This window comes from Pongo pygmaeus, chromosome 5 (genome assembly GCF_028885625.2).
Source record: "Pongo pygmaeus isolate AG05252 chromosome 5, NHGRI_mPonPyg2-v2.0_pri, whole genome shotgun sequence".
NCBI lineage: Eukaryota > Metazoa > Chordata > Mammalia > Primates > Hominidae > Pongo > Pongo pygmaeus.
The window spans coordinates 107,031,847-107,058,240 of NC_072378.2; the positions used below are offsets into that span (position 1 = coordinate 107,031,847).

The following is a 26,394-nucleotide window of genomic DNA, read 5'->3' on the forward strand; positions in this document are numbered from 1 at the left end:
GAAGAGAGAAGCCCTTGACCAAGCCAAGGGGAAGTTTAAACAAAAGAAGGAGACGTGTGTCCATGAGACCCATGAAGCTTGCAGCTGCCTGGGGTTAAAATACCACAGGTTTCAAGACATGAGAGAGCAACTCCCAAACAAGACCAATCTCCGGTGGTTAATTTAATAAGTGAAAATGCTCCTGTGTTTTTCTTAAACAAATAGCCTAGGAAGCCCCAGGCAAAATGACTGTCATTGGTACAGAAAGGTTTTAAATGTTGCAGAGCTCACAGGAATATATATAATTTTATTTAAATGCCTACTAGTCTCTATCCTTCTGCACAGAGAGAGATAGGCACTGTTCAATCTTCCATTCAGGGCACGTGGGTGAAAGAAAGATTAGAAGGTCATCAGAAAAGCCTTCAGTTTACAAAAAGCACAAAAAAGAGGATAATCCCAAATGTTCAGAAATAACAAGATGCTTTAGCCACTCAAATATCAAATTACAATGGATAAGTTGTTTAAATCAGCTACATAAATCCAGTAACTTGCAGGGCTTAGGGCTACTTCTATGCTTCATGCTGGAATCCGGATGAATCTGAATCCTGACTACCAGCATGCACCTGGCTTGAGTGGAAGGGACACTGAGGAGGGAAGAAAGGCTGTGAAGAAAGGCAAGGAAAAGGCAGAGAAGTGAGAACCATCCACTGCTGCTTAGGAAGAACCACACCACAAAGAGATAGAAAGGCTGGAAAGAGTTACACATTACAGGACACTTCATCTTTTTAGAGTTCATTTTAAGAGGGAAGATACATAATGTGGCTTTTCCCCATTTTTTATCAGGTAATATAGTCATGCCTTAGTATCCTCAGGGGGTTGGTTCCAAGACTCCCAGTGACACCCAAATCCACAGATGTTCAAGTCCCTGATAAAAAATAGCGTAATATTTGCATGTAACCTATGTACACCCTCCAGGATACTTTAAATCACCTCCAGATTACTTATAATAATACAATGTAAGTGGTATATAAATAGTGGTTATAGTGTATAGTTTTTTCTTGGTGTAGTTTTTTACTGGTTTTTCTTTTGGATTTTTTTTTTTTTTTTTTTAAGATGGGTTCTGTCACCCAGGCTGGAGTGCAGTGGTATGATCGTGGCTTACTGCAGCCTTAACCTACTGGACTCAAGCCATCCTCCCACCTCAGCCTCCCAAGTAGCTGGGACCACAGGCATGTGCCACCACATGCAGCTAGTTTTTTATTTTGTAGAGACGGGCCTCCCTACATTGCCCAAGCTGGTCTCAAACTCTGGGGCTCAAGCAATCCACCCACTTCGACCTCCCAAAGTGCTAGGATTAGAGGCGTGAGCCACTGTGTCCAGCTCCAGCTTCTGGAATATTTTCTACCTGCAGTTCGATGAACCTGCAGATGTGGCGGGGCCGACTGTACATGCACACAGAACAAAAATCAGCAAGCACGAAAAGATATTTGGTTAAAAAGTCCACTGTCGGCTGGGCGCAGTGGCTCACACCTGTAATCCCAGCATTTTGGGAGGCTGAGCCAGGCGGATTACGAGGTCAAGAGATGGAGACCATCCTGGCCAACATGGTGAAACCCCGTCTCTACTAAAAATACAAAAATTAGCTGGGCGTGGAGGCACCCACCTATAGTCCCAGCTACTCGGGAGGCTGAGGCAGGAGAATCGCCTGAACCTGGGAGACGGAGGTTGCAGTGAGCCGAGATCGTGCCACTGCACTCCAGTCTGGGAGATAGGAAAAGACTCCGTCTCAAAAAAGAAAAAAAAAAAAAAAAAAGAACTGGGATGGGAGATGACATGGTCTTCTAAGCAGGGGGCAATTGATCAGGATCACTGGCCTTTTCCCTGCCCAGCCCATAGATTTCCAAAAGGACATTCTCTAGTGAACCCACAGGCGGCTGGGAGTGGCCCGGGGTACCTTTCTATCAAGTTCTTTTGAATAGTCGGTTGCTGTGGAGAGAGCAGACAGACCAGGTCTTTTGTGACAGCAGCGTGAGCCTAATCAGAGCTGCCAGAGGCCTGTGGGCTGGGGAGTCACACAGGCCAAGCAGCAGGCCCAGAAATGGGAAGTACTTGGGCTTCCTGCAACCTGGAGGTTCAAATTCCAGCCAGCTGACTCCGGATTTTACCCTGCTAGATCAGAGATGTCCTCGCCACTGCGCTGAGGTGCCAGTCCGGGAAGACCCAGCCCCAGCAGCGCTGACCTCATGCCACTCAGGGGCAAATTCCCCTTACCCCTAAGAGCTGTTTCCAGATGTAAACTGAAGCAAACTCTCACTACCAGAAGATTCCCTTGAGAATGTGGGCCCCAGAACAGGAATGTGATTGGAACCTGAGACAATAGGGATGGTGGTGGCTGTGTGGCCCCTGCCACACACAAAAGTGGAGAGAATATGCTCAGTCATTAACAAAACAAACTCAAGGATTTTAAAAATTTAACCAAGACCTAAACCTTACTTCAATCTTTTCACAATTGCCATATGTCTGATTTGATTTCAAGGAACTTCTCTGCTACAGGTGACACTGACTTCTAAAAATTAAACCTAGAACAGGGGGACAGTAGTTAGTATTCGTGTGGCACAGGCTCCATGTTCTAAGTGTTACGTATGTCAACCCACACAGTCCCCACAAGCACTGCTTCTTGTGCAGATAGGGAACGGGGCGGGGATGGGGGTGCATTTGTGCCACCCGAGGGATGCAGCTGAGACCAAGGAGCAGGAAGGACTTCAGGAGACTCCCGGCATGAGAGCTTCATTCCAGCCTTCCAAGGAAGCTGGGACTGAGGAATGGGCCATGACCTCCCAGCTTTCTTTCCCTCTTCCTGCTGAGCTGTGAGCTGGGTGCAGGTGCATGAGCAAGTCAACTAGCCAGATGGGCCAGCCTGTGACCAAGGCAGGAACTAGTGCAGGTGACCCCCCCCCCCCAAAAATGGAATTCTCTACTAAACTTTGGAGTCAGATGGAACTGCATGAAACCCTGGCTTTTAATCCAGTTTTTTCTTTTCTTTTTTTTTCCCCAGAGATGGGGGTCTTGCTCTGTTACCCAGGCAGAGTGCAGTAGTATGATCAGAGCTCACTGTAGCCTTGAACTCCTGGGCTCAGATGATTCTCCCATCTCAGCCTGTGAGTAGCTAGGACTACAGGTGCACGCCACCACACCCAGCTAATTTTTTATTTTTTGTAGAGACAGGATCTCCAGGTGTTGCCCAAACTGGTCTCAAACTCCGGGCTTCCAGCAACCCTCCTGCCTCAGCCTCCCAAAGTGCTGGGATTTCAGGTGTAAGCCACCACACCTGGCCCTTAACCCAGCCCAGTTTTCAAAGACAGCTTTTTTTTTTTTTTGAGACGGAGTCTCGCTCTGTCGCCCAGATTGGAGTGCAGTGGCGCAATTTCGGCTCACTGCAACCTCTGCCTCCCCGGTTCAAGTGATTCTCCTGCCTCAGCCTCCCAAGTATCTGGGATTATAGGCATGCACCACCACACCCGGCTAATTTTTTTAGTAGAGACAGGGTTTCACCATGTTGGCCTGGCTGGTCTCGAACTCCTGACCTCAGCTGATCCACCCGCCTCGGCCTCCCAAAGTGCTGAGATTACAGGTATGAGCCACTGTGCCTAGCCCAAAAAGGTTTTTTAACCCAGTTAAAATATTTAGCATCTAACACCAGGCCGGCTGTTTACCTACCCATCCAAGCTGTATTCTGTAATAGGAACTGGACACATCTACCTCACCTCAAAAAGTTTTTGTGAAAATTACAAAGGAGAAAGTGTCTGACACATAGCACTCAATGTTACCTATTATAAAGCTTGTTTTTTTTTTTTTTTTTTTTTAAGGAAAAGATGTTTAAAGTGCATTTTATTTTTTTATTTTTTTGAGGCAAAGTCTCATTCTGTCGCCCAGGCTGGAGTGCAGTGGCACGATCTCGGCTCACTGCAACCTTTGCCTCCTGGGTTCAAGCGATTCTCCTGCCTCAGCCTCCCAAGTAGCTGGGATTACAGGCATGCGCCACCATGCCCGATTAATTTCTTTATTTTCAGTAGAGATAGGGTTTTACCATGTTGGCCAGGCTGGCCTTGAACTCCTGGCCTCAAGTGATCGACCTGCCTCGGCCTCCCAAAGTTCTGGGATTACAGGTGTGAGCCATCCCGCCCAGCCTAAAGTGCATTTTAATAGTGAATTTTTAAGAACTGCAAATTAAATAAAATGGCTTAAAAGATTAAAAAGGTTTAGTAACTTTTCTTTCCAATGAAATATAGAAACTGGAGGGAGGGGGATGAAACCAAATAAAATGCTCTCCCTGAGGACAGGAGGAATGTTCCCATGCCATCCACTCTGGTGCCGCGGGTCTCTGGGTTCACAGGACTGGCTGGGAGCCTCGAGGCTCTCAGGACCCAGCCCCCTTGGCAGTGGCATCCTGCCCAAGGGACTTGCAGGACATGTTTGCAATTTGTTTTTATTTTTAGGCACATCTGCAAATGCAGTTTGAAAAATACCAGTCCTCACAAAACCAGGGCAATTTTCCCGAGTTTTTCTAAAGCTGTAATTGTAGCTGCCTTCCTTATTCAGTCAGAGCACAACCTCATCCTCCGCATGCAGCCAAGCACGGCTGCACAACCCTGCCCGCGCGCCTGTGATTCGGCGTCTTAATCTCTGATTGCTTGCGTCTTTCTGAGTCTTGAGTAAATGTGCCATCTTCCTCAGCTAAGAAGTTCCACTTACATTCTCCCCAACCTCGTGGAGGGCTACCTCCTCACATGGCCCACAGGAGACTCTGCGTATTAATCTTGGCATGCAGAAGCTGAGGCTCAAAGTGGAAGGAGGGACCGCACATTCCAGCATCCAGCCATGTGACTGACTGCACAACGGTGACTAATTTTCCTAGGAGGTATAAGCTGAGTTTCCGCTGCACTTCCCATTTTTTCAAGTGTTTTATCTTGTGACCACACAAGCTAATTAGGGTTCGTGACAGTCGGGTGTATACTGCACCCCCAATCCTAAGCAAGCCTCGGTCCTTCGCTCTGCTAGCTCCATGCTCAAACCAAAACAGCCCCTAACATACAAGAAAAGGCCAGTAAATGACTTATTCAATTGAGCAATCAATGCCCTGATACTGATGCAACTGTGTTTCACTAGTCAGAAGTAACTGAAAATCAGACAAGAGGAGAGGTGGCCATAGGTAGAAAAAAAAATTAAGAGGGCGATTGATTGACTGATTGAGACGGAGTCTCGCTCTGCTGCCCAGGATGGAGTGCAGTGATGCGACCTCGGCTCTCTGCAACTCTGCATCCCGGGTTCAAGCAATTCTCCTGTCTCAGCCTCCCAAGTAGCTGGGACTACAGTCATGTGCCACCACACCTGGCTAATTTTTGTATTTTTCAGTAGAGATGGGGTTTCGCCATGTTGTCCAGGCTGGTCTCGAACTCCTGGCTTCAAGAGATCCACCCACCTCAGCCTCCCAAAGTGCTGGGACTACAGGTATGAGCCACCACATCCACCCAAGAGGGCTGACTTTAAATACATGTTTCAACTTGGATTAAAAATTGCGGGGGGCGGGGGGCGGTCTAGGCGTGGTGGCTCATGCCTGTAATCCCATCACTTTGGGAGGCCGAGGTGGGCAGATCACCTGAGGTTGAGAGACCAGCCTGGCCAACATGACAAAACCCCGTCTCTACTAAAAATACAAAAATTAGCTGGGTATGGTGGCGCGGGCCTGTAATCCCAGCAATTTAGGAGGCTGAGGCAAAAGAATCCTTGAACCTGGGAGGTGGAGGGTCCAGTGAGCTGAGACAGTGCCGTTGCACTCCAGCCTGGGTGACAGAGCAAGACTCTGTCTCAAAAAAAAAAACAAAAAACAAAAAACAAAAACCAAGGTGGGGCAGGCATAGTGGCTCACACCTGTAATCTCAGCCAAAGACAGTTGGAACACTTGACTCCCGGAGTTTGAGACCAGCCTGGGCAATACGGTGAATCCCCATCTCTATAAAAAATACCAAAAAATTGCCGGCATGGTGGCTCACGCCTGTAGCCCCAGCACTTTGGGAGGCTGAGGCGGGCAGATCACTTGCGGTCAGGAGTTTGAGACCAGCCTGGCAAACACGGAGAAACCGCGTCTCTACTAAAAATACAAAAATTAGCCAGGTGTAGTGGCGGACACCTGAAATCCCAGCTACTCAGGAGGCTGAGGCAGGAGAATTGCTTGAACCTGGGAGGCAGTGGTTGCAGTGAGCCGGGATCATGCCATTGCACTCCAGCCTGGGCAACAAGGGCAAAACTCCGTCTCAAAAAAATTAGCCAGACTTGGTGGCACAGGCCTGTAGTTCCAGCCACCTGGGAGGCTGAAGTGGGAGGACTGTTTGAGCCCAGAAGGTTGAAGCTGCAGTGAGCTGTGATCGTGCCACTGCACTCCATCCTGGGTGACAGAGTGAGACCCTGACTCAAAAAAAAAAAAAAGGAAGCTGGGCACAGTGGTGTGCACCCATAGTCCCAGCTACTCAAGAGGCTCAGGCGGAAGCATTGCTTGAGCCCAGGAGTTCAAGATCAGCCTGGTCAACACAGCCAGACTCTGTCTTACAAAAAATGGAGGGAGAGCATAGTATCAGGTGACCTGCTGAGAAAACTTCAGCTCTAAAACAATAGTTTGTAAAAGTGGTTTTCATACTAAATTCAGAGACTAACATGCCAAGCATTCACTGCCCCTCTTAAAACAGCCCCTCTCATGTTTAACACTGAGGGCTGATACTGGCATGGAGAGCTCTTAGTTTGGCATGTGTGGGGAACTTGTGGCAGCTAATCCCAGAAACCACAAGAGCTCTGGGTTGAAACAATGATGTTGCAAGAAATACTGATGTATCAGAAGCGGAAGAAGAGCATTATCAAATTTGGAGAAGGAAAGACACTGTCAGAGCAAGGTGATACAAAGCACCAAAAAAATAAGTTTTTAGCACAGTTTTTTGTGTGTGACTTTATTTCTTTTTCTTTTCTTTTTGAGACAGCGTCTTGTTCTGTCACCTAGGCTGGAGTGCAGTGTGGCATGATCTTGGCTCACTGCATCCTCCTCCTTCCAGGTTCAAGTGATTCTCCTGCTTCAGCCTCCCGAGTAGCTGGGATTACCCACCACCACACCTGGCTAATTTTTGTATTTTTAGTAGATACAAGGTTTCACCACGTTGGCCAGGCTGGTCTGGAGCTCCTGACCTCAGGTGATCCACCCGCCTCGGCCTCCCAAAGTGCTGGAACTACAGGTATGAGCCACTGCACCCAGTCATTTAAGTTTCATTTTAAAAATTTATCCCGGTCAGGCGGTGGCTCACACCTGCAATCCCAGCACTTTGGGAGGCCAACATAAGTAGATCACTTGAGCTCAGGAGTTCGAGACCAGCCTGGCCAACATGGTGAAACCCTGTATCTACTAAAAATATAAAAAATTAGCCAGGTGTGGTGGTGCGTACCTGTAGGCCCAGCTACTTGAGAGGCTGAGGTGGGAGGATTGCTTGAGCCCGAGAGTCAGTGGTTGCAATGGGCCTAGACTGTGCCACTGCACTCCAGGTTGGGTGAAAGAGAGAAACCCTGTCTTAAAAATTCCCAGAGTAAAACTGACTTTCTGGGAGTGTATCATTCTATGAAAGATAACACATGTAGGCTAGGCATGGTGACTCACGCCTGTAATCTCAGCACTTTGGGAGGCCAAGGTGGGCAGATCACCTAAGGTCAGGAGTTTGAGACCAGCCTGGCCAACATGGTGAAACCCCGTCTCTACTAAAAATACAAAAATTAGCCAGGTATGGTAGTGCATGCCTGTGATCCCAGTTACTCGGGAGGATGAGGCAGGAGAATCACTTGAATCCAGGAGGTGTAGGATGCACTGAGCTGAGATTGTGCCACTGCATTCTAGCCTGGGTGACAAGAGTGAGACTGCATCTCAGAAAAAAAAAAAAGAGAAAGATAACACACATACACATCCCTATAAACACCACTAAAAAGATACAGAATAGGTTTCCCATTCCAAAGATTGATTCTACAATTAATTCCCCAAGCTTACCTTAGCCAATGATGGAAACAATGCAATTAGGTTAGCAACCAAAATCTATCACTTAACACCAAAATTAAGCACCAGGCCAGGCACGATGGCTCACGCCTGTAATCCTAACACTTTGGGAGGCTGAGGCAGGTGGATCACTTGAGGTCAAGAGTTCAAGGCCAGCCTGGCCAATATGGTGAAACCCCATCTCTACTAAAAATACAAAAATTAGATGGGCGTGGTGGCACGCACCTGTAATCCCAGTTACTTGGGAGGCTGAGGCAGGAGAATCACTTGAACCCAGGAGATGGACGTTGCAGTGGGCCGAGATTGTGCCACTGCACTCCAGCCTGGGCAACAGAGTGAGACTCTGTCTCAAAAAAAAAAAAATTAAGCACCAGGAAAAAAACACTACATCCCAGCCTCCCATATACAAACACCAAATCATTTTTGCTGGTTGGCTAGCAACCTTCACACTTTATGGTTCTACATTATACAATTTGAGGTATTTAAACTTTTCATCATGGTGTCAATACAATTCATATAAACATGCTGTTTTCTTTCTCATTGCTTCCAGGGACTTTCTAGGCAGCGCTAAAAAGTAGTAGGTGAGACATTAATATAGGATATTACATTTTCACCTAATCAAACCTGTGTCAGGGCTCACTCCAATTTTTCTCTTTGTAATTATTGGACATTCTGCTATGCTTCTGCTCACACAGGGGTGCTTAGGAGCCAAGAAAGAACTCAAAGGGAGAGGATGTAAAGAAAATGTGTCAATATGGCACCTTTTAATAGATTGTTGGGATGCTGACTGTCTCATCTGCCAGTTCCTAACCAGCCTGTCTTCTTGCTGGGCATGGAGAAGGTAGGCGGAATCACATAAAACTTTCCCGTTATATTAGTTCTTCAGCAAGAAGATGGCATCTCTGGTAACAAAAAAAAAAAAAAAAAAAAAAAAGGCTGGGCGCGGTGGTCCACGCCTGTAATCTCAGCACTATGGGAGGCCGAGGCTGGCGAATGACCTGAGGTCGGGAGTTCAAGACCAGCCTGACCAACATGGAGAAATCTCCTCTCTACTAAAAATACAAAAGTAGCCGGATGTGGTGGCGCGCGCCTATAATCCCAGTTACTTGGGAGGCTGAGGCAGGAGAATCACTTGAACCCAGGAGGCGGAGGTTGAGGTGAGCCGAGATCGTGCCATTGCAATCCAGCCTGGGCAACAAGAGCGAAACTCTGTCTCAAGAAAAAAAAAAGAAAGGCTGGGCGCGGTGGCTCACGCCTGTAATCCCAACATTTTGGGAGGCCGAGGTGAGCGGATCACGAGGTCAGAAGATCGAGACCATCCTGGCTAACACGGTGAAAGCCCATCTCTACTAAAAATACAAAAAATTAGCCAGGAGTGGTGGCACGCGCCTGTAGTCCCAGCTACTCCGGAGGCTGTGGCAGGAAAATCCCTTGAACCTGGGAGGCGGAGGTTGCAGCAAGAAGAGATCACGCCACTGCACTACAGCCTGGTGAAAGAGCGAGACTCCGTCTAAAAAAAAAGAAAGCACAGTGGCTCATGCCTGTGATCCCAACACTTTGGGAGGCCAGGCAGGCAGATCACCTGAGGTCTGGAAACCAGCCTGGGCAACATGGTGAAACTCCGTCTCTACTACAAATACAAACATTAGCAAGGCATGGTGGCACATGGACTGTAATCTCTGCTACTCCGTGAGGCTGAGGCAGGAAAATCGCTTGAACCCGTGAGGCAGACGTTGCAGTGAGCAGAGATCGAGCCACTGCACTCCAGCCCGGGTGACAGAGGAGACTCCGTCTCAAAAAAAAAAACAAAAAAAAACACTCATGTTCCATGACAGGAGGTTTATGTGACAGATTTCAAGGGCCACACAGACACCAGCTAACCCAGCAGCAGCAACTGGCTGCTCTGGCTCCATCTTTCCTCTAGAATCCAAGAGGCTCTCTCCATTCATTTAGGAAATACGCACTGAATGCCTACTAAGTTATGAGACACTGGGTTAGAGGCTGGGGATGTGAAACTGTGAGGGAGATAAAAAATCTTGCCCAAGTCCCAGTACCCAGGGAAGCTTGACAGGCTCTTGTATGGTAGTATAAAGCCAAAACCTAGGGATGAATGGTTTAAAAGAAAAAGAGAAAAACAGACTGCAAGAGTGGAAGTGGGGAGCGGGTAACAAGAGAAAGTCCTCTATCCCGGCCGTTTATATACCTGGCTAGCCTGAAGGACTCACTTCCTTACCTCAGTTTCCTGCAACCGTAGCTTTCTGGCACTATGTCACGCTGCCCTGTGGCATGTTTACTATTTGTATTCAACCATTCAAAAGTTACTTTAAGGAGATGAACTGCACATTTCCAACTCTAGTGTGTAACCTTGCTCCTCCCGGCACTCTTGTCCAGTTAGCCTTTACGCGCAGAATTCTTCCAGAAAGACCACCTGACCAATCAATACAACTTTTATCTCTGTAAAAACACCTTGTTTAAAATATCTACATAGGGAGACGTAGGTAAACAAGCACACAAGAGCCTCCAAATCGGTGGTGCACAGCTCACGGATGAGGCAAGGGCAAAGCATGCGTGGGAAATCACGTTTATCATAGAGAGGGAAAGGAGCGGTCACGAGGAGCGGCGAGCGCCCCAGGCTTTAGGTTTGCGGCCGGCCGGCCAGGCCTCGCGCCAGCCCGGGTGCACACCCAAGGCGCCGGGCCCGCCTCCAGCTCCTGGGCAGCGGGAACCGCGAATCGCCGTGGAACGGCCGGGAAGGGAACGCTGCGCCCCCTGGCGGCGGGGCCCATCCCTCTCCGCTCCCGGCCGCCGCCGCCGCGGGCCGGCCTCGCTCCATTTGCAGCCTCCGGAGGCTTCGTTCCTCCGAGCGGCGGCTACCCCGGCCTCCCGCTCGCCGCCCGGCATCTCCCTGCAGTCCCCGCCCCCTGCTCCCGCTCCGACACCCCCTTCCACACGCCGAGCAGTGCCCCGCCACAGCCCCGCCGACCGCGAGCGCCAAGCCACCGCGAGTACGGCAGAGCCTTCCGGCCGCCCCGGCCGCTCCATCGCGGCGCCCGGCGGGGGTGCGGGGCCGGCGCGCGGCGCGAGTGGGGCGGGCGGCGGCGGCGGCGCGGACGGTTCCACCGCGCGAACCCCCCGCCCCCGCGCGGCGCGCGTGCTCCCCAGAACGCCATGGAGCCGCCGCGTTCCGAACGGGCACAAAGGGGCGCGCAACACAATGGGCGCGGCGAGCCCGTGGGCGCCCGGCGCCCGCTCCGGTGGCTCGGCCCGCGTGGGGGTGGGCGCTACTACCGGCGGGCGCGCTCGGAGCAGCCCCCCTCCGCGTCCCCTCCCCTGCTCCCGCCCCCACCCCGGCATGGATGTTGCAGCCACTCTCCCGGCCGCTCGCCCCGGAGCCGCCAACGCTGCCGCCGCGGCGCGGCCGGCTTGATCCGCCCCGCACTTACCTGGGACGCGAGTTCTGTACTTTGCCGGGCGGGCCCGCGCCGAGTTTGGGCGCCACGTGGGGGGAAGGCGCGGGGCCGGGGAGTGGGGGCCGCGCGCGGAGGGCCTGGCCGGGGCGGCCCGGGGAGGCGCTGGGGGCGGCGGGCGGGCGAGCGCCGTGTATTTTCCCCTCTCTTTGTGTGTGTCCGTGCGCTGCGCTCTCGCGTGACGTGACGGGACTCCGTGTGTCATTTCCGCACAAGGACACAGGAGCCCCCGCTGCAGTGGAACCACAACCCCTCCGCCCCCACCCCCGGCCCGCCCCTCCCCCTCAGCGGGGCACACGCGGGACCGGCGGCGGCGGCGCTCGGGCGTGAACGGCCGCGGCGGGGAGCTCAGGCGCGCACTCCGGGGACCCAGGCGGCCCGGCGCGCTCGGCCGGCGCAGTGGCTCCACGTGGGCCCGCGCTGGCTGCCCGGGGCGGGGGCGGCGGCCGCGCACCCACGGCGCGCCGGGCAGGCGCCGCGAACAATGTCCCGTATACCCCATGTGTCCTCCCACCGCGAGTCCTTCCTCGGAAACGTGGTTTCTCAGACCCGAGAGTTTGGCCCCAACGGCTTTTTCTACTTTTTTGCCCCTTGCGGGACGGCGACTGTGCGGAGCTTGTCCCGCCTCGCGCCCACGCCTCTCCCGCATTTTTGTCTTTTGGGCCGCAGCCCAGGCCCCCGGGGCCGGTCTTCCCGCGCCGCGACCGGCACAAAGACCTTGGGGCGCGAGGGCCCGGGTGGCTCCTGAGGCCCCGCGGGGCGGCATGGAGTCCGGCGGGACCCGGGAGAGCGACCCTGGCGCTGGGAAAAGCTGGCTCTGGCCACTCCCCCTGCACGGTGGCCGCCCTCTGTTGTGAGCCTCAGAGCTAAAATCTTGCCTGCTACTTGCAACCCGAAGTTCTGGGGTGTGAGGCTGCGGAGCGAGAGCTTCGGAAGCGCCCGCGCTCACAGACACACACCCCACAAACACAAACCCACGGGCTGTCTGCGCCGAGCGCCTAAAATAGAAAAACACGAGTCACCAACTCAATAAAGGATGATTCTGTCTACTCCTAACTCTTGGACTGTAGATTCCCAGTTGATAAATACGAAATCTACCCCTCGGGTATTTTCTCAAGTCTCAGTGGCTGGGTGGGGGGAGGGGAAGGTGCTGGGTGAGAGTCAGGGAAGCCCAATTCAACAGTTTAGCCACGTTTGTATTTTAGGCAAACAATGAGAATGTAAATTTAAGAAAAATCCTTTAATTTGCCGATCAAAGAAAGTATAAAAAGAAAAATGCAAATGATCCCATCTGCTGCTCACAGCTGACTGGCTGCAAGGGAGGACCATGTGGCACGGCCCTGCGCGCTCAGTCAATAGGTAGAATAGATTTTTAAAAGAAGGCATATGTTGGCTCCTTGCTGCCCAGTCGCGGCGGGGGTTTGAATTAACGTATAGTTTGGGTTTACCGTACCCTCCTCCAGACCACTCCAATTGGGAATTTAGTAATTATGCAAGTTCCTCCCTTTCGGGCTTGAAATCAAAAGGCACAGGGTTAAGTTTGAGGAACTACGTGGAACATTCTCGAGCTGTATTTGGATTACTGGTTTAGTGAAGTCAGTACTAATTGCTATGCAAAATTAAGCAAGCAGCCTGAAGAACCAAGCCCTGCATCCAGGGGGTGCTTTTATAGAAGAATCTATACGTGCTCAGTGTCATTGAAAACAGGATGATGAAAAGAATGGGGCCGAGATAGCAGCCCTTCAGATTCAAAAGACTTAAGTCGCCCTATCTACATTTAAAATAGGGCGGAGGGAGGAAGGGAGGAGGACCGCTTGGGGGAGAATGGTTAATTTATACATTCTCAGAAGACTGAGGGGAGGCACTTCGATTTCTGCAGAGAACTTGACTTTTACACTTGCACATTAAATAACACGTACGACACAGTACATCGCTTGACTTAGTTAACAGATACACCAGTTTTATTCTCACCTTCAATTTAATGTGACAGTTATAATTAGAATTTTTAAAGTAGAAGTTGCATTTCATTAGTTCAGTTTTCTAGGATTTCCCAGTAGAAGAGTTAGGAATAGTTAAGTAGCACTTAAGCACATTTTGCATTTAAATCACTTTGCTGTGGTGCTTTAAGAATGTAAAACGACCTTGTTAAATTTTTGGAAAGAGGACTAGATGAAACGTGTGTAGTCAGGGGATATATATTTAACCAATCTTTCACAGTGACAACTCAGGTTTTTAAGGAGAAATTAAATAATCAAACAATAGAAATAGAAATTAACATTTCTCTGTTCATATTGCTTGAAACAAAAGATTTCTGTCAAATACAATAATTGAACTGATATAGCTGACTTTTCAAAACAACTTTCAGGAAACTCAAACTGACCTTGAATATTATTGTAAAAGTATGCATCTTATATTTGCATAAATGGATCTATCTACTTAACAAAGTAAATGGCTTGTTTCAAATAAGTTATTAATAGAAATAGAAGTCATTGCTATCCAAGAAAGGAAATCACCTTCCTTCAAATGGTTTTCTATGTGGTTTTCTTTTTTATATGGAGAAGGAAAATAACGCATAAAGGTGAAAAATGTATTGAAATAGTTGTATATAATTTTGGAAACTTCAAGACATAATAGTTTTGAAAGTGCATTAACAGTTCATGGTTCATACGGATGTGTGTGTAAAGACCCGGAAAAATAACAACCTGGTTTTCAGAAGTCTGCTCAATTTGAAATTGCTTAATAAAAAATGCATTTTTCAAGATTTCATATTAGAGCTGCTGCCATCGATCTAGTCAACTCATTTTCAGTTGTACCTGAGTAAAATGTAGCAGGGGGAAAATTGGCTACTTGACCATATAAAACACTGAGACACTAAATGTAAAAACCTAAATGGAAAATTGCATGGCATTTAATGAAGATTGGGATATAAAATGTAAATATATATAATTAAGAGTGGCAGACAGACAGACATTAGGTTTCAGATATCTTAACTGTTACTCTAAAGCTTTTATCATTGCTAAAATATATTTATAGTTGGCAAGACAATATTTAGTAGGACTTTTTTTCAGTAAAGACTTAAAACAACGCAACAGATTTCACTGTTACTTGTGAGACATTTCCACTTTATTTCTTGCCTGCTGGATATATAATTTTGCCAAGTCTTCAACTTCAAACAGAAGTAGCTGGCAGATCCAGATTCTGTGAATACTCACAACAGAAAAGTAAGAGGGTGAAAAAAAGGGGCGTGAGAGGTTGTACTAACTTTATTAAATAGGACCTACAGAAAGACATGCCTCAATGGTTAACCCCTGTGTGCTGAAAAAAACAAACAACTATCTTTTTTTGGGGGGGGGATGGAGTCTCACTCTGTCTCCCAGGCTGGAGTGCAGTGGTGCGATCTCAGCTCACTGCAACCTCCGACTCCCTGGTTCAAGCGATTCTCCTGCCTCAGCCTCCTGAGTAGCTGGAATTACAGGCATGCGCCACCACGCCCAGCTAATTTTTGTATTTTTAGTACAGACCGGGTTTCACCATGTTGGCCAGGATGGTCTCGATCTCCTGACCCTGTGATCCGACCGCCTCAGCCTCCCAAAGTGCTAGGATTATAGACGTGAGCCACCACGCCCGGCCAACAACTATCTTTATTGGAATGTGGAGCAGGTAAGTGATATACCATGACCCAACATGAAAAAAATGAGGTTTCGAATGAAAAGTTACAGATAATTTGTGCTGGACATTTTCCTTATGTGTAGGAGAACTATTTAATAATTTATAGCAGCTTGATATTGTAAGCACCCAATACAGCCATCAGGATCTGATTTTTGTTGAATATCTGGTTTGCACAATAGGATTCTGCAAAAAGAAACATGAGGGAGAGTGAAAACTGCTGCAGTCCCACTCTCAATTTCAAGCCCTTGAGAAAACAAATGCCAATCTGAACTGTAGCTTATGCTGAGCCCACGCTGCTGGCTGGAGGCACTGTAGCCACTAGGGCCCCAGCACCCAGAGGGGTGCCCAAGGGCCTGTACTTAGGCCTTCCCCAACTGATCACACAGCTGCAGGGACAGGCAGGAAGCAGGGAGCAAGTGTTGGCTGGCTTCCCAGCCAATCAGAGCTCATTAGAAATTAAGAAAAAGGAGACACATACTGCTCTAGCAATTGACCAATTTTTTAAAAATTACTGTATGCTGTGGAGTGTGGTGGTTGAAGCCTGTAATCCCAATACTTTGGAGTCCCAGGCAAGAGGACTGATTGAGCACAGCAGTTTGAGACCAGCCTGGTCAACATAATGAGACCCTGTCTCTACAAAAAATCAAAAAATGGCTGAGTGCAGTGGCTCACGCCTGTAACCCCAGCACTTTGGGAGGCCAAGGTGGGTGGATCACCTGAGGTCAGGAGTTCAAGACCAGCCTGGCCAACATGGTGAAACCCTGTCTCTACTAAAAGTAAAAAAATTAGCCTGGCAGGGTGGTAGGCACCTGTAACCCCAGCTACTTAGGACACTGAGGCAGGAGAATCTCTTGAACCCAGGAGGCAGAGGTTGCAGTAAGCCGAGATCGCGCCACTGCCCTCCAGCCTGGGCGACAGAGCAAGACTCTGTCTCAAAAAAAAAAAAAAAAATCAAAAAATTAATGAGGTGTGGTGGCACATGCCTATAGTCCTAGCTACTCAGGAGGCTGAGAAGGGAGGATTGCTTGAGCCCAGGAGTTTGAGGCTGCAGTGAGCCGTGATGGAATCCCAACACTCCAGCCTGGATGACAGAGAAAGACCCTATCTCTCAGAAAAACAAAACAAAACAAAGATTCTTAATGATAGGATATATGTTAAGATTAGACTTATTTGGGCTGGGCGTGGTGGCTCACACCTGTAATCCCAGCACCTTGGGAGGCTGAGGCAGGCAGATCACCTGAGGTCGGGAGTTCGAGATGAGCTTGACCAACAAGGAGAAACCCCATCTCTACTAAAAATACAAAATTAGCCAGGCGTGGTGGCGCATGCCTGTAATCCCAGCTACTCGGGAGGCTGAGGCAGGAGAATAGCCTGAACCCGGGAGACGGAGGTTGCGGTGACCCAAGATTGTGCCATTGCGCTCCAGCCTGGGCAACAAGAGCGAAACTCCATCTCAAAAAAAAAAAAAAAAAAAAAAAAAGTCTACATAGACAAATATGTTTGTTGCAGGATCATTTGTGATAGCAAAGAAATCGAGAACTTGGAAAATAGTTAAAAATACCTCCCATGACATACTATGTAAGCTTTTTTTTTTTTTTTAAATACAGGGTTTCACTCTATCACCCAGTCCAGTGTGCAGTGGTATGATCATGGCTCATTGCAGCCTCAAACTCCAGGGCTCAAGCCATCTTCCCACCTCATCCTCTCAGGTAGCTGAGACTACAAGGCCAGATCACCAGGCTGGACTCATTTTTTTTCTCTTTTTGTAGGGACAGGGTCTTGCTGTGTTGCTCAGGCTGGTCTCAAACTCCTGGGCTCAAGTGATCCTCCTTGTCTTGGCCTCTCACAGTGTTGGGATTACAGGTGTGAGCCATCATGCATGGCCTGTAAACTTTAGAAAGAGGAAAGGGAGGTGCTCTTTTTTATGGATATGGAAGAATGTTGATGACATATTGTTGAGTAAAAGAAGAAAATGACAGATTTTTTTTTTTTGAGACACAGTCTCGCTCTGTCGCCAGGCTGGAGTGCAGTGGCACGATCTTGGCTCACTGCAACCTCCGCCTCCCGAGTTCAAGCGATTCTCCTGCCTCAACCTCCCAAGTAGCTGGGACTACAGGCACACACTACCAAGCCCAGCTAAATTTTGTATTTTTAGTAGAGACGGGCTTTTACCATGTTGGCCAGGGTGGTCTCGATCTCTTGACCTCGTGATCTGCCTGCCTCAGCCTCCCAAAGTGCTGGGATTACAGGTCTGAGCCACTGTGCCCGGTCGACAGATTTATATATAATGTAATCTCATTTTTGTCAAGAAGAAAATCACGTAAGTATCTAGGTTGTGAATAAAAAAGGTCCGGGAGGCCAGGTGTGGTGGCTCAAGCCTGTAGTCCCAGTACTTTGGGAGGCCAAGGCAGGGGGATCACTTGAGCTCAGGAGTTCTAGACCAGCCTGAGCAACATAGTGAGACCCTGTGTCAAAAAGAAAAAAAAATGTTCTGGGAAATGGAGAGGTAATAGAGGTAACCCCAAGGTATATCAGATAGAGAGAAGAGAGGGACTTTTTCATGTTATACATGTGTGTGATGTTTGGTTGTTTTCCCCCATAATGAGTATCTATGCCTTTGTAGCCCTTTCCCCTCACACAGACTAAAAACAGTCATTACCGTGGCCTAAAGAGCAGAAGTGACTCTAGAGTAGCTAAGTCATGCTCAGCTGATGTAAGAGCCTAGACTTAAACATGCCACCAATCCCCCCTTTCTCTACATATTTTTATGGCTTAAAAAAAAAAGAAGAGAAGAAATCCTGGTAAAAATGACCCCAAAGTAAATATGGCATTTGGTTACAGAATCCAATGCCTCCTTTTTTCAAGTTGCTGAAGTGTCAACACGGTATTTTAAGAGGTCACTGTGAATATATGTAAGGATTTCCCTCTAATCATTACACATGAGGGCCTGAGAAATAATAGGTGTCAACTGCCTGGTTCTACCGCTAAGGAAACTGGGGCAAAAAGAAAGGGTGGCTTGCTCAAGGCTATTGGGCTTTAGAATTATGTTTTTGGGTTCCACTTTCTAAATTATTACTACCAAACGTCAAATAGGCCAGAAAAAACAAAAAAAACAAAAAACAGAAACCGTCAAGGAGTGAAATCTACAAGGTCTGTGCTTCACAGAATTGTATTCATTTAAATTATCAGGCCATGCCCCCAACCTCACCCTTTAGTCCTTAGGCAGCTTAAGTCCCTTCCTCAAGAGGCCACATGTGTCCCAAGCCTGGGATGGAGGCCCTGTGCTGCACCCCCATAGCAGCTTGCACTGTCCATGGAGACTCTTATGAACTGAGTTGGTTCCCCTCCAAATCCATATGTTGAAGTCCTAACCCCCAGTACACTTTGGAATGAGAATATTTGAAGATAAGGCCCTTAGCAGGTAACTGAGGTTATTTGAGGTCAAGGGTGGGGCCTTAATCTGATAGGGCTGGCATCCTTACAAGAAGGGGAAGAGACCAGTGCGGTGGCTCACGCCTGTAATCCCAACACTTTGGGCGGCCGAGGCAGCGGGCGGATCACTTGAGGTCAGGAATTTGACACCAGCCTGGACAACACGGCAAAACCCCGTCTCTACAAAAATTAGCTGGGCATGGTGGCGGGTGCCCGTGATCCCAACTACTTGGGAGGCTGAAGCAGGAGAATCACTTGAACCCGGGAGGCGGAGGTTGCAGTGAGCCAAGATTGCGCCACTGCACTGCACTCCAGATTGGGTGACAGAGAGAGAGAGACTTCGTCTCAGAAAAAGAAAGAAAAAAAAAAAAAAGGCCAGACGAGGTGGCTCACACCTATAATCCCAGCACTTTGGGAGGCCGAGGCAGGTGGATCACCTGAGGTCAGGAGTTCAAGACCAGCCTGGCCAACATGGTGAAACCCCATCTCTACTAAAAATACAAAAAATTCGCTGGGCGTGGTGGCGCATGCCTGTAGTCCCAGCTACTCAGGAGGCTGAGATACAAGAATCACTTGAACCCAGGAGGCGGAGGTTGCAGTGAGCGGAGATCATGCCACTGCACTCCATCCTGGGTGACAGAGTGAGACTGTGTCTCAAAAAAAAAGGAAACGAGACTAGAGACAAGGAGTGCGTGTGCACAGAGGAAAGGCTGCATGAGGACACAGCGAGAAGGCGGCTACCTGCAAGCCAAGGAGAGAGGCCTCGGGAGAGACCAAACCTGTCAGCACCTTGGACTTCCAGCCTCCAGAACTGTGAGAAAAATTTATATTCCCTAGGAAGCCGACTCAGAAAGAAAAAATTATATTGTCTAAGCCACCCAGTTGTATTTTATAACAGCCCAAGCAGACTACTAGAGACCCTGCTCACAAGCAGCTGTAATTGCCTTTTTCTTCGTCTATTTCCCTAGCTAGAATGTAAACTCCTGGAGGGCAGGACCATGTCTGATCACTATACCTCCAAGTGCCTAGCTCTGTGCCTGGGACATAGTCGACTCTCAACAAATACTTGCTGAAAGAATACCTGAGATGTTAGACACCAATGTTCCATTCCCTTTCCTTTTTGTATAGATAAAAAACTGAAGGGTTAAAGGTTGAGAGCAGAACCATCCCTAGTCTATAATGAATGGTGCCTTCTGGAATTGTCCCTGCATCACACACATACCATTTTAAGGGAATGATCCAAAGGCAGGCAGCCAATTCATGGCAGGCCCACACTACACTAACTCTGCAGTAATAATAATAATAATATCACACAGCCATAAAGTTCTCTTCAGCCGTCCTCTTTCCATACTTGCCTTGGTCTCCTTGGGCTACCATAATAAAATACCATAGGCTGGGGTGGGCTGAGCAAGAGAAATTTATTTTCTCACAGTTCTGGAGTCTAAAGTCCAAGATCAGGGTGCCAGCATGGTCTGTTTCTAGTGAGGGCTGTTTTCCTGGTTTGCAAATGGCGGCCTTCTTGCTCTGATCTTCCCCACTCTAGCATCCCTGAGGGCAGGAACAGGCTACTCTACTATCTTTTCTTTTTTTCTTTTTCTTTCTTTTTTTTTTTTTGAGATGGAGTTTTGCTCTTGTTGCCCAGGCTGGAGTGCAATGGCATGATCTTGGCTCACCACAACCTCCGCCTCCCAGGTTCAAGCAATTCTGCTGCCTCAGCCTCCCGAGTAGCTGGGATTACAGGCATGTGCCACCATGCCCGGCTAATTTTGTATTTTTGGTAGAGACGGGGTTTCTCCATGTTGAGGCTGGTCTTGAACTCCTGACCTCAGGTGATCCACCCGCCTCGGCTTCCCAAAGTGCTGGGATTACAGGCGTGAGCCACCGTGCCCGGCTGTTATCTCTTCTTATGAAGGGCATTAATCCCATCATGAGAGCCCTATCCTTATAATCTCATGGAATCCTAATTACCGCCCAAAGCTGTAACTCCAAATACTATCACACTGGAGAATAGGGGGAACATATGAAGGACACAATCATTAGTCCATAAAAATAGTGTTTTCAAATTTTGGTTTCCTGTTTGCCCTTGATGACAGGCCTGAGAGAGGTGGAACAGGTCCACCCATTTTTACACAGATGACAACAATAAATGTCCAGAGAGATTACATGGTTTGTAATTCATACCTTCATTTAACACATAATTATTGCAAGCTTAATATGTGCCAGGCACTGCAGTATTCTGCCTTCCCTTTTGTTTATTTTTTTATTTTTTATTTTTTTTTGAGACGGAGTCTCGCTCTGTTGCCCAGGCTGGAGTGCGGTGGCATGATCTCGGCTCACTGCAACCCGGCCTCCCGGGTTCAAGCGATTCTCCTGCCTCAACCTCCTGAGTAGCTGGGACTATAGGCACGTGCCACCGTGCCTGGCTAATTTTTGTATTTTTAGTAGAGACGGGGGTTTCATCATGTTGGCCAGACTGGTTTCGAACTCCTGACCTCATGATCTGCCCACCTTGGCCTCCCGAAGTGCTGGGATTACATGCGTGAGACACTGCACCTGGCCTCTGCCTTCCTTTTTTTTTTCCCTTAAAGAAAGTGACTACCAGAATGTGACTACAACCTGGGGCAACATGGCGAAACACCATCTCTACAAAAAATACAGGAATTAGCTGGGCGTGGTGGCCTGAGCCTGTAGTCCCAGCTACTCAGAAGGCTGAGGTAGGAGAATCAATTGAGCCTGGGAGGTTGATGCTGTAGTGAGCTGTGATTGTGCCACTGCACTCCAGGCTGGGTGACAGAGCAAGACCCTGTCTCAAAAGAAAACAAGAATGTAACTAATTTAACTTTGCTACTCCTTGTGGACTTGGCCATTTGCATTCATTTTCCCCTCTCTCCACCTCTGTTGTCCTGCAGATAGCAGGTGGTGGCAAATGCTGTTGCACTCGTTAGCTGTGCAGTGCAGGAGATATGAAGTCACACAGATGCGGATTTGAATCCAGGCTCCAGCATGTACTAAGTAAGTGACTTTAGGAAACTACATAAGCTTTTAGTTTCCATTTCTTTATTCACACCATGGGGCAACCCCACCCTACAGGGTAGTTATATACGAGGCACTTCTGGTTAGTACTGGTACAGTGGCTGGCATAAGGTTAGTTCAATAAAGAGTAGCTGTTATTTTTATTGGTCATACATGAGGCAGGTGAAATGTTGAAATAATTAGCCCAGACACATTAAAAAAGTTTTGATTATTTTTTTCTATTCATACAAAATAAAACAAAAAACCAACCCAAAACTATGCTTCTAGTTTAGCAGCAAAAGCACAAAGGTTCACATAAGCAGCCTCAATGCCTTCTGGAAGACACTCGTAGAGGACCACTTTACATTCACACCCCACCCAAAAAGTGACACAAATACCACTCCATAATTCTGAAACATGTCTAAAACGTGATGGTCCTTAAGCCACATTCTCCGCACCCCCTGCCCCGCCCCTTAAGGAAAGGCGCAATGAGTCCCATCCTTCTCTAGGACAAGTTCTAGTAGCCTCCATCACACGTGCATGTTGGTGGCCCTAGATCCCTGAGCTAAACAACCAGGTCACTGGACAGCAGAGGCAGTGTGTGCAAGTCTCGGTTCATAGATCTGTGTGTATGAAATAGCTATTTTTATAATTTACTTGCTATTTTGAGTCCTATCCTTTTGGAGTCCTCCCCAACCCCAGGGACTTCCAGGGGCCTCTGCCCTCTGGGCATCTGTCCACTGGGGTTCTTGCAGAGCCATCCATCACTAGCTTACCATGCCCTGCAGGCAGCGGCTCTGCCATGCCCAACCAGGGACAAGGTCATCTCTTTGCAAGGCTGCCTAGAGCAGGGATATGTGATGCAAATGCCTGCAGGGAGCAGGCAGGGAGAGTTCATAAGTGAACCAGGCAGTTTGCCTACTAAATACGTAAGAACGCTCTTCACTTTTACAAAGAAACACGCTAGCTCCGTGTTTCTTTCAACATGAGCCATCTTTAATCTCTCTTTTGTTTCCCCATTTAAGGGAAAAATCTTGGGTAAGAGGGACATTCCTCTATTGCCTGGAAAACAGCAGTGCCAGTGTCATGAATGGCAACTAATCTTTGGCCTCAGTGTAGGGACACAGCAGGGACTGGTGGACACTGTGACAAGCTAAACCACCCATTTCTTCTCCAATACAGGCAGCCATTTGATGCCATGATGAACTGAACCCAATATGATCAAATTTACCAATTCTTCAACAGAAGACAAAATCTGAATTTTTTTTTTTGAGATGGAGTCTCGCTTTCTCTCCCAGTCTGGAGGGCAGTGGCGCAATCTCAGCTCACTGCAAGCTCCACCTCCCGGGTTCACGCCATTCTCCTGCCTCAGCCTTCCGAGTAGCTGGGACTACAGGCGCCTGCCACCACACCCGGCTAATTTTTTGTATTTTTAGTAGAGACGGGGTTTCACCGTGTTAGCCAGGATGGTCTCGATCTCCTGACCTCGTGATCCACCTGCCTCGGCCTCCCAAAGTGCTGGGATTACAGGAGTGAGCCACTGCACTCGGCCACAAAATCTGAATTTTTATGTGAAATTGCCTAGTTTTTAAATCCTGCATGACTGAAATTCACATGGCCAAAGCCCATCTGCAGGTCAGATCCAGCCTAAAGTAACTCGTTTGTGACTTGGGACCTGGCTGCAGCCCTCAGCCACATCTCCAGGAACAGTCCTGCCTGCTAGCTAGGTCTCTGGAAAGCCCACCACCTGCTCAGCCCACCTACCCCACCCAGAAGCCTTTTGCTTTTGCCTGTGGCTCAAATCCTTTCCCTGCTGGGGCTTAAGCTTTTAGAAACAAAAGCTTCGGGGAGAAAAATAAGCTTGAGCTTTCTGCCCCATCGCATCCCTTCACTAAGAAAATAAACAGATTGGAAGTATCTGGTCAGAGGCAGGAAAGGGAAAGGGGAAAATACCAGAACAAAAGTGTAGATTAATACCTCAGGCTGGGCGTGGTGGCTCACGCCTGTAATCCCAGCACTTTGGGAGGCCGAGGCAGGTGGATCACTTGAGGTCAGGAGTTCAAGACCAGCCTGACCAACATGGTGAAACCCCATCTCTAGTAAAAAAATACAAAATTAGCTGGGCGTGGTGGCACACACCTATAATCCCAGTTACTTAGGAGGCTGAAGCAGGAGAATTGCTTGAACCCGGGAGGCAGAGGTTGCAGTGAGCCAAGATCACGCCATTGCATTCCAGCCTGAGCAACAAGAACAAAACTCCATCTCAAAAAAAAAAAAAAAAAAAAAAATTATCCTGCCCCACATACTTACTGAACATATTTGATCTGAGATTATTTACGAAAATATTGTAGTAAGGAAATCCCAATTCAGCCAAATAATCAAATATTCAATTTTTACAGTAAAATATATGTATGTAACACAGCATCTTCCCTTTTTATATTTTATATTTCTTAAGGGTCAGGGTCTCTGTCATCCATACTGGCGTGATTATAGCTCACTGTAGCCTCAAATTCCTGGGCTCAAGCAATCCTTCTGCCTAAGTCTCCCGAAGTGCTGGGATTACAGGCATGAGCCACCATGCCAGGTCGCCACTGTCTTAATAATATATTAAAATGTTCACTTTTACTAGCATAGTACCTTGTTTATTGATTCTGCCAGGGGCAATTTCTGAATTGAATAATAAGGTTTTTGAAAAAATGTTATAAATTTAATACACCAAAAGGAGTTTAGCACCTTGAAGGTTTATCTGCCGAGTTAATAATAAACATATGATACTAGTTATTACTGAGCCATTGCTGATTTGAAGGATTAAAGCAACACAACCCCTATGCTCTGGGAAGATGATAAATTTGGGAGCAGAAAGTTCAGGCTCAAATTACCTTTGTTTCATCATTTTCTTTGGTGGTGGGAGAGAGATGCTGGTCTCGGTGTGATACTGATTTAGGTGGTCAGGAGTGGGGCAAGAATATTAGAAATCCACCAGATGAAAATCCTTCAAATAAACAACCTTATTACCCCCCGACCTATATAATCAGCATGGAGCAAAAAGGAATAATTGCCCTGTGCAACCCGAGTGTGTGAGTTTGAGGGAAGGGGGACAGAGGAATTCAATAACCAATAACCCACATTTACCTACTTCTTCCCTCTGAATATTTTACATTAGAAATGACAGAAGATTTGGGTTCCTTTCCCCCAATAAAATGAAAATCATTTTTTAGAAGAAAGTAATAGAATCACAGAAACCAGTGGCATATGTGTGGTGAAACTCATAGCGAGTATTGGGACAGACATGACACATATGTTTTAGTCCTCTAAGACTCAAACATTTGGTATTTCCTGAATTCTCTCTGTGGAGATAACAAAGTTTTCAAATGGCATATATAACAAAATATATTACATCCAAGTTGATAGCCAATGATTTAATAACATTTAATATTAAAACAATTAAGACACATAAAAAGTGCAACATCTATAGCCTGCAAATTCTTCCAGCATATTATGATCCTAGCTTTCAGTAAATAAATGTTATACTTATGGAAGCTGCATTTATTAGGCCTTCACATTAGATAAGTAAGTAAATTACTTCAGGTATCAAAGAGTTCTCTACTCCAGGCTGGAATAAGTGAATGCGCTCTCCCAATGCCTATGTTCTCAGATAATTTTTGCAGTGATGGAATTCGGCTCATATCAGCAGTAGAGAGAGGTGAACAAGACCACTTAGTACCTAAATATAGGGCTGAGAATTCATGCAGCTGGCAGGAGAAGATGAGACCTCTTTGGAAGATGGCTCGGGTAGCTTTAATGTGAAAAAAGCTTCCAAAATTAAAAATGTTTAGTCATTGTAGCTACAAAAAAAAAAACAACCAAAACAAAAAACCACAGGGTTGGGTGCGTGGCTCATGCCTGTAATCCCAGCACTTTGGGAGGCCAAGGCAGGCAGATCACGAGGTCAAGAGATCGAGACCATGTTGGCCAACATGGTGAAACCCTGTCTCTACTAAAAATACAAAAATTAGCTGGGCATGGTGGCGTGCTCCTGTAGTCCCAGCTACTCGGGAAGCTGAGGCAGGAGAATTGCTTGAACCTGGGAGGCAGAGGTTGCAGTGAGCTGAGATCGCATCCCTGAACTCCAGCCTGGTGACAGAGTGAAACTCAGTCTCAAACAAACAAACAAACAAACAAACATGTATTGAGCACCTCTGATGGAAAGCCTTGAGTCCTTTGGGGACTAAGAAATGGATAAGCAAGGTCCCTGTCCTCATAGAACTATCGTCTAACCGAGGAACCAATCATGAACCCTGGAAACTGTGATGTAAAGCAGAAAGGAGAGGCCCAGAATGCCGGGGAGCAAGGAGCTCGAAGAGATCAGGAAGATTCCATGGAGGAGAGGCTGAGCAGGATTCTGACCCATGAAGGCTGGGCGAAGGGCACTCTGGGCAGGGAAAATTGCGGGCAGCAGCTGAGGCAGGAAACTGCAGGCCATATTTGGAAACCTATAAATAGCCCTTCTGAGTGAAAAACAGAGCATTGAAGTTAGAGGGAGAAGTAACAGGTAAGGCCAGACAGACAGGTGGTGAACAGATTGAGGCCTTCTTCCAGTCTGAGCCACACATCTTCTGAAACCTGGCAATCAGCCTGGTGCTTGACTATTTCATCGAAGACAAATGTGACCACTGGCAGCCACAAACCAAGAAGACCCTGATCCAAGAACTGGAGCTCTGCTGCTCTCCGCAAGCGCTGGTCTCTCAGACTGCTTAT

The 26,394-nt window shown here is 47.9% G+C and overlaps 1 protein-coding gene across 2 annotated transcripts in view; it reads right to left on the bottom strand.

Annotated features, from left to right (window-relative positions):
* The window catches only part of BEND3 (BEN domain containing 3), a 49,497-nt gene extending 37,572 nt beyond the window's left edge, over positions 1-11,925 (bottom strand). Inside the window, exon 1 of one of the 2 annotated variants that reach the window (XM_054493000.2) lies at positions 11,500-11,925. The gene's annotated coding sequence lies outside the window, so the exon portion shown is untranslated. Of the gene's footprint in view, positions 1-8,817; positions 9,092-11,499 lie in introns of those variants that run through there. The other variant, XM_063666485.1, reaches the window with a different exon arrangement.
* Positions 11,926-26,394: the final 14,469 nt, after the last annotated feature.